Below are 11,636 nucleotides of genomic sequence, written 5' to 3' on the forward strand. Positions count from 1 at the left end.
TCTCTGCATTTCTCCTGATCTTCCTGCCAGTTGATATTTTTTCTAATTCTAGTTTGCTTCTGGTATCCCGCCTCCAGCAGACACTGTAAGTTCCTGGAGCTATAGTTGCATAAAGTTGGAGCTATAGTTGTAACATTCCTACATTCACACACACACTTCCATACTCACTCTACAAACAGGGAAAGAATTCCAAATATCAGAGGAGGAAAGAGAGCTTGGGGTTTCTTCACTTTATTTGGGCTTCCGTGAGGCAGGTCCTCTGAGGTTCCTCTCCCATTTAAATGTCACTTTTACCTGTGTTCCGCTTCTTTGACTCCTAACCTCCTAACCAGCACGTCCAGCAGTTAGGGTAATGATTATATTTTGACCCAACTGAAAAAAAAAAAAAAAAAAAGGAAATAATAAAAATTGCTTAGTTTTTTTCCGTGTGTGACATTTTGATAGACGGTCTCACCACCTAACCCACTGGACAGGCTAAGGGGAACATCTTGGAGGCCCTCCCTGGTTTGCCTCCCTTCCTGTCTCCCCTCCCCCTTCCTCTCCCCTCTCCTTTTTGGCCTTTCTGCGTATCTGTGTCATCAGTGTTCTCTAGCAGTACTGAGCGTTGGTAAGACCTAAAGGGCTCTCCACTCACCAGGCAAGGCGGACACACTTCCAGGCAGAGGCCTCCGGATCTCCTGGGATTTTGCAAACCAGGCCACTCACCCTGCTCCCCGCCTCAAACCCTTGGCTCTCCAGTCACTGGAGTCATTTAAAGCTCGCTTTCTTTTCCTCTAGCCTCGGACTCAGAAACTGAGGCTCACAGGCTTGGAGAAAATGAAACCAATGCACAGGGCCGGCCGCGGGCTGGATGTGGAGGAGGACCGGAAGCCTTTTAAATACCAATGCAGTTTGCAGAACCTGACAGGTAGGCCAGGCCTGAGTTCTGTGGCTCACCAGCGGCCCCTCGTGGCCAGTAGCTCCAACTGCCTTGAGCTGTGGGCTGGAATTTAGCCGCTGATTCGCCCAGTCTGTACATTTTGCAGTATTGGCTTAGAAACAGAACGATAGTCTAAAACCCTAGACAAAGACAGAATTACATGCAGTGGAGGGCAGGCTGTCACTAAGTTCGCTTGGTATGTCTCAGATGATAAACCTCTGAGGCGGGCAGTGCAGCCTAACTGTTAAGTAAACTGAGGTTCAGAACGTTAAGCACATTGGCGATAGCCTGGCCAGCCAGAAAAGGGCACTGAGGTTCATGTGGGCCCAGGTCTGACCTCTACCAGGTCCCAAGGCAGCAGGGCTGCATTCGTTGGTGTGGTTGGGGTCTGCTCCTGGGACATCCTACAGAGAAGTTTAAGAATTCGCTCTGTGCTGGGCTGCAGCTGACTTTGAGGCCAGTATTCTGTGCATTCTCCACGGCTCCCACCTTTCCACCTACAAGCGAGAATTCAGCCTCCTGGAGCTCCAAACTGCCAGAGGTTACACAGCTTGTGTGGGTGATCTGGGAATAGGGACCTAAGGTGTTCCAAAGCCATGGCTTTCCCTGTACCTCCTTCGCTGCAGGTGTGACCTCTGTGACACAGGTGTCAGTGGTCGGTCACCCTTCGTGCTCACTCACCTGGAACACACCTTTGGTCTTGGCTGACCTGGCCTTGCACTGAAGTCAGTTTTGGCGAAGAGGTCAGAGACTTTGGAATTTTTTGCCCAATGCAAGGCTTTGTAGTTGGGAGAAATTTGACTCTTTTTATGCTCTCAGAAAGCAAGTGACACCCACAAGCAGGGTGGTAGTAGAGAACTGCTTTGAGAGCGTCACTGGACCCAGTTGTTTCCCAGAGTTTTGGGGGGTCAGGGAGGGAGGTGTCTGGAGACAGTGCAGTATACTGCTTACGCGGCAAGCTTTCAGGTCAGGTGCCTGGGACCCTAAACCACTTGAGGCTCACTGTTTTGGACCACATTATGGCCCTCAAAGGGCAAAGATAGAATTAAATATGCTTTTATGTAGCAGTTACCATAAGGTAAGTCCTGCTGCTGTGTTTTGTGAGCGGAGGAACCACAGCAACTTGACGCTCTCCATTAGGAGAGTGGACAGTAGCAGCAGTGACCATTTCAGGTGTGAGCAATGACGTTGGTTTGTGATTCCCTTGCAACACAGAGCAGCTGACTTAGGTGTGGAAGCAACAACATCACGGTAGTGGAAGAGGCCCAAAGCAAAGACATCTCCCTCAGGAATGAATCAGGTAGGGGATACAGTGTTAATAAAGCCTTTATTGGGATCTGTGCTGCCCAGGTTTCTTGCCAGGAGTGTAATGAATCTCGGGAGCAACAGGAAGCACAGCCACAAAGGAATTAATTTGCCACCAAAGGAATAGCCATGGCTTAATGGCTTTATTGAATCCTTGGTTTTTAGCCCATTGATTCTCGTTTATTTTAATTCAGGGCTGTGCTTGAGCTTTGCTATTACTTTGCCTCGTGCTATTGATCAGGCGGTGTCCCTCCTCCTGTGGCCTGGACGTGCTCTTTACCTGTGTCACCAGGCCTTTCCAGCCCACTGTGCTCTGCCTTCGTGACCCCGTCCTCATGGCGGGCTGGGCCCCTGTGCTTCTGGGCCCGGCAAACCCTTTGAATGCTTGGCTGATTGGAAATAGTATCACGCAGTAGAGGGAAGAGGCCACCTCCCCACAGCACTCTGTGTGGTTGTTTTAATCAAACTTTTTCATTTAGGATTTATTTTCTTAAAATAACCTTTGGAAATCAATGTCAGTTCTTAGGTTTTTCTGGATAATTGTTCCTACAGAGGTTAACATGGTGGGACTCTTGTTTTTCAACCACCAGAATCACCTGGAGGTTTCTGTGAAAAACTTTCCCAGGCCCAAATATTCTGACTCAGGACCTTGTCACCCCCTGCATCCCTTTTGAGGTAAATGTCAGGTGGCATACAATTCACCATCCTAAAATGAACAATTCAGGAACAGTCAGCAAGTTTGCATTGCTGTGAATCCCTCATCTCTGCCTGCTTCCAAAACATTTCTATCATTTCCACAAAAGGGCCTGCATCCAAGGAGCATTCTCCCCTTGTATCTCCCTTGGCTTTTGACAATTACTAATCTGCTTTTTTGTCTTTGTGTCAACTCTGTAAATTACATACAGATGGAATCATAGAGTACTTATCCTTTGCTTTGAGCTTATTTTTTATCTTAAGGGAATAAAACAAAACAATAAAACAAAACAGAACAAAACAATAAGAGTGATATTGAACTTCAAAAGTAAGCCAGTAGGAAATCTCCAGTAGTTACTATATTGCAGATTGTTATCCTCTAAATAGATGCTCACACTATTGGCGTTAGGTCCACAAACTCAATCAAACAATACAAGCATTACATTGTTTCTTTACTTCAGTTGCTGTCATCTCAGCCTGTGTTCCTCCAAATCAGTGGGTTGCTCACAGGGTTGTGGGAATTTTCTCTTTCTGCCAGTGTGGGCTGAGTCACAGGGAGGGCACTGCTTCCTGGTTCTCTCCTGGACAGCTCAGCCACTGCTGGCATACGGGAGGGTGCTGCTGCTTCCACATTTGGCTTATTTTACTTAGCATAATGTTTCAAGGCTTCTTCAGTCCTCCATTCCTTTTCATGGCTGAATAATATTTTATTTTTGTTTGTTTATTAATTTATTTATTTATTGGTGGTACTGGGGCTTGAACTCAGGGTCTCATGCATGCTAGGCAAGCACTCTCTCACTGAGCTACATCCCCAGCCCTAATGTTTTATTTTTTATAAACATTGTATTTTGTTTGAATACCTAAGGACCTTGCTTGTGTCTGCAGTCCAGTTAAGCTTTGATTCATCAGCAGTGGAGATGCATTCTGTCTGTGGAATGTGATTGGCCTGTGGAAGGGGACCTAGTAGTGAATGAACAAGGGGTGTCCTGCCGGGGAGGATTTGGATCGTGTGGTGACAGAGACAGAGATGCCCACCCGGTGAAATGCGGGTAAGAGAGATTGATACTTGATTCCCACTCCTACTGACTGACTATGGGGAGTTGGACCCTGATCTTCTCATTCTTCATTCATAAAAGAGGAGGAACAGCGGTGTTGGGTTCAGAGCATTGCTGTGTGGATTAAGTGGAACAGTTTGCATTAAGTGCTTGGTAAAGGGCACGGCACAGAAGGAATAAAGTGAAGCCCAACATGGCCACGCTTTGTATTACTTTCCCAAAGAGGGGCATTGTGCAGCTGGAGTCTGGCGCAGCTGGTGAGTAACTTGTACAGATGGAGAGAACATTCTTGGCAGGACTGGACACTCTTGCGCGATCCTGCAGTGGCTCCAAGAGAAGTCATGCAGCAGAACATAAGGACACTTAGTTTCCAACAAAGACTACTGAGGTCCAGCAGTTCAGACAGGCCTTGCCTTAGAGTGGGACACGTCAGGATGGGAGTGGTCACAGGGTTATACTGATGAGTCCTGCTGTTGCTTGTCTGATTCTCCAGCAGGCTGTGATTGCAGCAAGGGCGGGGATTACATGCGTCTGTTTCACTGCTGTGCTCCTAATGCTTGGTGTGGAGTGGGCATTCATTAAGTATCTCCCGCATGGATGGACTCTCTCTTTCCTGTCTGTGGTCTTTGAACTCCTTCAGATCTTCTAGGTCAGCCTCCTGTACTGGTGGAAGAATACACTATGCCCAAGGTGTGTTTCTATGTGACTGTTTGGAAGTCTACTTCAAATGTCTTTTAAAAAATGTGCACGTCTTTGGATTCACAAGTTCCACTTCTAAATATTTAACCTGAGGACGTTGCTGTAGGCTCAGAGTGATGATGGATCAAGAACACTGACGTGGTATTATTTAGAATAGCAAAAGAAGTGGAAATAATCCTTTTTCCAACCAAAAGGGAGCTGCTAGGATATTATGGTATTCCCTTTCAATAGCATGTTTTAAGGCCATAAAAATAATGAAGACTTTTTAATAACATGAGGAAATGTCCATGTTATGTAGTTAATGGGGGGAAAGCAAGTTGTATAATAGTAATTTTTATAAACTATAACAACAACTACTGCTGTGTGTGTGTATGTGTGTGTGTATTTGTGATACTGGGAGGATTTATGTTATCTTTTGCTGTGAGTGATTAAATTGCAGATAGCTTTATTTTCAAGCTTTTTGAGGTTTTCCTATAATTTTTGGTGGTGTTACACTGGATGATAATCAGATAAAACAGTGGTAAATATTTTTGAGGATTATCCCTGCTAAGAATATAAGTGTTAGACATGCAGGTTGGCTCTGGACTATTTGGGGTCCTGAACATTTTCAGAAATGGGGCTTAGAAAGCTGTGGAAGGGTCTGGGGCATCAGGCAGGGCTCTCCAGCATCCCAGGAGTAGGACGAGCTATTCTTGTTTTACTAGACAGTGGATACTGTCTGTCCCTGTCCTGTCTTGTGTTCTGTCCAGTCCTCCATGCTGGCCTTGTGCACATCCCAGACTTCAGAAGCTCTGGTGTAACTGGAGATTGGATTCATGTTACCGCCTTCTGCCTACTGAGATAATCAGTCACAGACTTGTTGCAGGAAGATAAATTTAAATCTTGCATGGGATGAATTGACCATGCAAATTAATTCTGTTCCATGTTCCAGGAAATTAAAAGAAGAAAGTCTAGGCTGAGAAGGCACAAATGGAATAAGCCTTGCTGGTTAAAGGGAAACCAGACGACCCTTCTCAGGCACTGACTTTGTTGTGCTTTCAGCTCGCCGATTACAGGTATTGCTGGGCCGTGCCTGGGGCTTTGTTCTTGGTCCAGGCGGGTCTATGTGGTTCATCTAATTTGAGGGTAGGTTCTTCAAGAGCAGTGGTGAACCCTTTGGTGTTTTCAATGATGCAAACAGCTCCCCATGGCACGTGTGCTATACCTTTGCCATCACTGTGCTAGAGGCTCCCGGGTCCCTTCCCTGGACACAGCTCCTGGGTGCTCCTCTGCAATTCTGCGATATGTTGGCTTCCTAGTTGGGGGTGGGATTTAGTGTCATGGTGGGGGCGCTATGGACTTGCAAACCAGCAGCAGCGATGTGCTGTGGAGTGCACTATGAGGTAGGGAAGAGGGCTGAAGGGAGAGTGTGCTTGGTGAGTTCTCTGAAAGCAAATGTTGAAGTTGAGTCATCAATGGCAGTTGCCTTCACCAGTGGCCAACGCTGTCCTTTATGGACAATAAAGCTAGTCTTTCACTGGGTGTTTTCCAGGTGTTAAATACTTTGTGTGGCTTGTAAGGTTTCTCCAGAGAAGTAAAACAACAATAGGAAGTATTTATACATGCACTTATAACCCACATAGCCCTGTGCCCGTGAATTTGTGGGGAGTTGTGTTCCCTGTGGCTACCAAACCCACAAGGACTCAGACTCTTATATAATATAATTGTCTATAATCCATACTCATCCTGCCCTTCATTTTAAATCAGCTCTAGATTATTTATGATCCCCACTACAATGCCTATGCTATGTAGGTGTCTCTTATACTGAACTGCTCAGGGGGATGTAACGGGGAAAGTCCTTGCATTTTCAGTATAGACACAGCCATCCTAGGCTGACTGCATAGCACACAAGTGTTAGGTGAGGCCAGCCATGCTGAACTGAGGAGTTTTAGACAGAGGCTGCGGCAGCCTGCTCCTGCATGTCGCTTCATCTGGGTGCCTTCTGCATAGTGCTTGGCAAGGGAAAAACTTAAGTTTTGCTTTTGGTAACTTTCTACAGTTTTTTCTGAATATGTGAATGGTTGAACCCATGGATCTAAGACTCACCTGTGTACACACACACACACACACACACATGGACACATGGACATGCAGAAGCAAGAAAGTTTGGTATTTATGACAAACTATGGCTGCCATGGTTATGGAGGGGGTGGAGAAGAGGAGACCCAAGAAGAATGAATGTGCAGTTCCTGAAGTCCAAGAACCAGGAGAGCCAGTGATGGAAGTTCTAGTGCCCTAAAGCCCAGGCCCCTAAGAACCAGCGTTTTAGGACAACCCCTAGCTTGCAGCCCTGCCCTGAAAGCCAATGTGGCAGCTCACACAGCTAAGCAGGGGGGTTTCCCTCTGATTCACAGGAGGGTCCACATTTGTGCCCTGTTCGTGCTCTCAGTGGACTGAGTGAGGCCCCTCCACCCATCAGGGAGGACCCTCTGCTTTCCTCTGACTCACATGCTAATCTATCCGGGAACAAGCGAGTTGGCCCATACTTGGCCAGCATTCAGGGATTATATACTATTATATACTATATACTATTACTAATGTAAGGGTTTTGCAAGGTTATATCTGTTTTCACTTATGCTTGAAAGATGAGGAAAATAACCCTTAGAAGGTTTGTATCACATGTGTGCAGAAGAGCAGCTAGAGACTGATGAGATGGGGACTAAAACCCAGGCAGCTGTCTCTAGGAACCACATCCTTAACCCCTATGTGATAATAACTGTTGTAAAACAATTGCTTATGGAGCTCTCTTATAGAAATCTAATGAAAAGTAGTCTCTAATGGCCAATGAGTTGTGTTAGACATAAGGGAGTAAGTCGATGTCCTGGTTGCCTGTGACAACTGGCCTTCACAAAGCTTGTGCTTTATATTTCACTCTTCATTCTGAAGAAGAAAGTCTAAACAAGGTGAGTGAGTTGTTCAGCAAAAATTGGTAAACATGGTAGATGGTTCAGTTTCCCCATGCCTGGGAGCGTCCTAGGTCACACCAACTACATGTCGGGAAAGTGACATCATCATGCTAATGTGGAGCCAGTGAGGGCTACCACGACTGAGGTCTGCATCACGGGAGGAGGAGACCTGTGTAGCCAGTTCCCAGCAAGACTTGATTCTTGGAATCAATCATGCTGTGAAATCATTTCCAGCAGACTATCCGGCAGACTATCTAGAGTGTTTCCCTGAGATCAAAGTCAGCTCAGTCACCGTGGAGTTTCAGGAATCCCACACTCTGTGGGTTGAGTTGCAAGAAAGTGACATCCTGTAATATATTATGCAATTCAGATCCCTGCATCTTAAAATTGGTTTGCAGGATTCTCCAAGATATCCTTCAGTGCTCTTACTGTTTTGTCTTAGTTTATTTTTCCCGAGGTTTTTTTTTTTTTAAATTTGGAAAAAAAATTTATCTTGAACATTTATTACAAGTTGAGATTTTTTAAATTATAAATTTCCTTAAGTCAGGGCACATCTGGACTTACAAAACATTATAGGAGAAGCTTCTCATTTAAGATGATAGGATTCATTTTAATATTCTATTTACCCAACTATTTAACAGAGAGATCGCTGTTTTCTTTTTTTATATAATTTTTTTCATTTTATGTACTTGTATCTCTTTCTCTCTCTGTCCATATATATATCTATACATACATATGTATTTAAAAAAAACAAAATGATAAAAATGATACAGAATTTCAAAAAACATCAGGAAATTAACACAAGTTAATATATTGCATATTGTTATCTTAGAAGTAGTTGTTCGGGTTACAAGATATAGGCACAAAAATAATCAATGGCAACACAAACTTCTTTTTGATGAACTAGCAGAGGTTAACAGTATAGTTATCTATCTAGCATATAAATACATATGTACCTTTTTATATGTTAACCAAGGTACAGATAATCTTTTCCTTTCTTTCTTCTCTCCTTTCCCCTATCCCAGTTATTCTTTCCTTTTATCATGTTCTTTCCCTTTCATTATTACAATTCCTATTGTACAGTTTGGATCTTGTTACTCTTTCAGCCTTTTTTATTTTTTATAGTAGGGAGACAATACCTTTATAAATGTGAGTTTGATTTTTGATTTATTTCACTTGTAGTATGGTCTCAAGTTGCCTCCATTTACCTATAAAAGTCTCAAAAGGACTTATATGTAGAATATAAAAAGAACTGAAAAATATCAGGACCCCAAATTCAAAGACCCAACCAATAATGGGCATGAAATGAACACCCTGTTTTTATACTTCAAAAGTCTCAGGCAGACAGCAAAGCTATTTCAGTGTAGCTATTTGTTTTCAATTGAAATCTGCATGACCTAGGAGGAAGTGGACAAATGCATAATCTTGCTGTGGCATTGTTATAATTAGGATGGAATTAGCTGGGAATTAGCTGGGTCTGGGGAAACCCAGCCTGTGACAAGCAAGTTGGCAGCATCAGGCTAGATTCCGGGCAGGCTTCACCGGTTAAGGAAATTCACTGCAGACGAATTTTTTCACTGGGAACCAAACCCATTCAAGCTTGTTCAATAAAAGGAGAGTTTTAGACCTTTACAGGCTCATTTGCACATCTGTATACTTTGATTCTGATAAGCTTTTGTTTCACTGGAGGTCAAAGAATGGAGTTTCCACTTCTGTTTTTATCTCTTCCTAGCTACATTAAAAATGTGGATGGGCCTCTCTGTGTGCAGTGCTGTTTTCTAAGATGATTTGACAGGAGAAATGTGGCCAAAAATGACCATGCTACCCCTGACAACTTGGGAACTTTCAGATCTACTAGCATCTGATTGTAGCATTTTCTTTTTTTCCTTTTCTTTGTTCAAATACTAAAGGCGGAATACTAAAGGCACTGATTTCTCGGGGAGGGGCTTTCAGGCTTCCTAATGTCTAAAAGCTGTGTACCACACTGAGTCCCTCTTCGGACTGTGGCACTCCTCCAGAGCACAGAGGTGTCACATGTCTGTCCTGTCTTATCCTGTCCCCCGTTTCTAAACAGAACTCGGACTAGGGGCTGTGAGCTCAGGAGGTAGGATTTAGTTCTCAAAATAACAGGTGTGTGGAAGGTCAAAGGTTCATGCCAGGAAACAGGATTCAGAACAGGATTCAGATCTCAGAATGAGAAAAGGGACAAAAAATCAGGAAAGAAGTTAGAAGAACTGTGTGATACAGAAAACTTGTCCAGGAAGGTTAATTTTGGGAGCTCCCACCCAGTATACTGATCTGTTGAGGGAATTCTTTGGATCCTATCAGTTGATAAATGGATGCCTCAGGTTTGGAAATCTCTGACTTCGTAAGATCTCCGCCATCTTTGTACACCAGACAGTAAAGCCAATCGATAGCAGCAAGGACCTTACTCTTACTTCCAGTGTGAGATTGTCTGTGTCCCTCTCCTGCCTTTTTAGTTGAAGAAGGTCATTACAAAATTCTTTATAAGAGAATGGAATTTGGGCCAGATGATCAAGACAGACTGGATTTTGGTGGAAATACTGAGAGACTGAGGTTTGAGTTTGTGTGTTCATAACAACTGTGACCTATCAATCAGAGAGCAGTAAGGATACTTTTTCCCTAGTGGCACAAAACCACCAAGGTTTTGCTGGATCTTCTGGGGGCTCAGCTATGAACTTCCCTAATTCTAGGATCCAGGCTGAGTGCAGAAGCAGAATAAAGAGAGACCATGGCAAAGCACACCTTGGCTCCTACGGCTTCTGCCTCAAATGACACACATTGGTGCAGTTGATATTTCATTGGCCGAGGCAAGGGCTTGAAGTAGGTAATGATGTGTAATCCTACCTTGGGCTGGAAGAAGAGGCCCTTTCCTAAAGCCAGTGTAAAGACATTGAGGTTTTTTTTTCTGTTGTTTCCCTTCTTTCCCCTCCTGGAATGAATGGTGTCTGGCACATGCCAGGTGCTTCAAATTGTATGCCGAACTCACAAATGAGTAAGTTTACCTTGCTTCCTGTACACGGTTCTGAAATTACCCTTGATGGAACATTGAGGGAAATCATCTCAGAAAGCATTCTATTAGAGAATAGCCTCTAATAGAGATTGCTCAAGACTGGGAAGCCCTTGGTTTGAGGGAACAAAAGAGATCTTGGCCACATGAGGCCCAGCTGCATTTAGATTTGTATAGAGGGCATTTCCCCATGGCTTTTCCATGTTTCTTCACAGATCAGTTTTAACAATTGTCAGGATATTAAAGGATAAGGTGCAGAAGTCATTTGGTGACTTTGTAATATAACTAAAAGTAAACGCTGACCATTAAGTTTAGAGTTGGGTATCAGAGGGATTCCTTTTAAATGGAATTTATAGCTCCTCATGGGTTTAGTATTAGCTCTTCCATGAAAATGGCCAAAAGATGGCACTTAAGTGGCTATCCAGGGAGACCTGGCTCCCAAATCCATAGACCCATTGAGACAAATGACCACTTCCACGTCGCGCTTTGTTCTTAGTGAGCAGGAGTGCTCAGAGCCACTTCATGCCAAGAGGACAAATGATTGCAAGTGCCCCTTTCATTTCTGGGAAATCTAAAACCTGGAGAATTTGGCTAATTTGTGGTCGATCATGAGGAAGATAATAAATAGGGAGAATTGAGGGAGCAGGGATAGGGTTGCTGGGAAACAGATTTACTTCCCACATCCAGACAAATGCACTAAAAAACAATGGTGTTAATGAGCCCAGCTACCGGCAATCTCGGTTCTGAGTGAGCACAACTGCAGAGGAAATGTTACCATGGAAAAAGACCAGCGCAGGGTTAGCCTTCTCTGTGGAGAAGGCTGCGGAGCGAGGCGGTTTAGCTTGTGAGTTCTTCAGTGATACCGAACCCTGTGAGGCACATAATAGTTTCAGCTTTTCAGAAGAGGTTTGCTGATTAAGGAATGGGCTTAGCAAATATCTGCATAAAGCAGGTGGCCGGGAAAAGTTCCACTGCAGGCTCCGCATTAG

At 44.2% G+C, this 11,636-nt stretch overlaps 1 long non-coding RNA gene across 1 annotated transcript; it reads right to left on the bottom strand.

The window, feature by feature from the left end:
• Positions 1-215: 215 nt before the first annotated feature.
• LOC106026422 (uncharacterized) lies at positions 216-864 on the bottom strand. The gene is made up of 2 exons (XR_001200061.3): positions 635-864; positions 216-372 (listed from the first exon to the last, which is right to left on the bottom strand). It is a non-coding gene; the product is annotated as an uncharacterized LOC106026422 (long non-coding RNA).
• Positions 865-11,636: the final 10,772 nt, after the last annotated feature.

The sequence above is a fragment of the Cavia porcellus genome, unplaced genomic scaffold (genome assembly GCF_034190915.1).
Source record: "Cavia porcellus strain 051 isolate PalLab524CR breed Dunkin Hartley unplaced genomic scaffold, mCavPor4.1 scaffold_19, whole genome shotgun sequence".
NCBI lineage: Eukaryota > Metazoa > Chordata > Mammalia > Rodentia > Caviidae > Cavia > Cavia porcellus.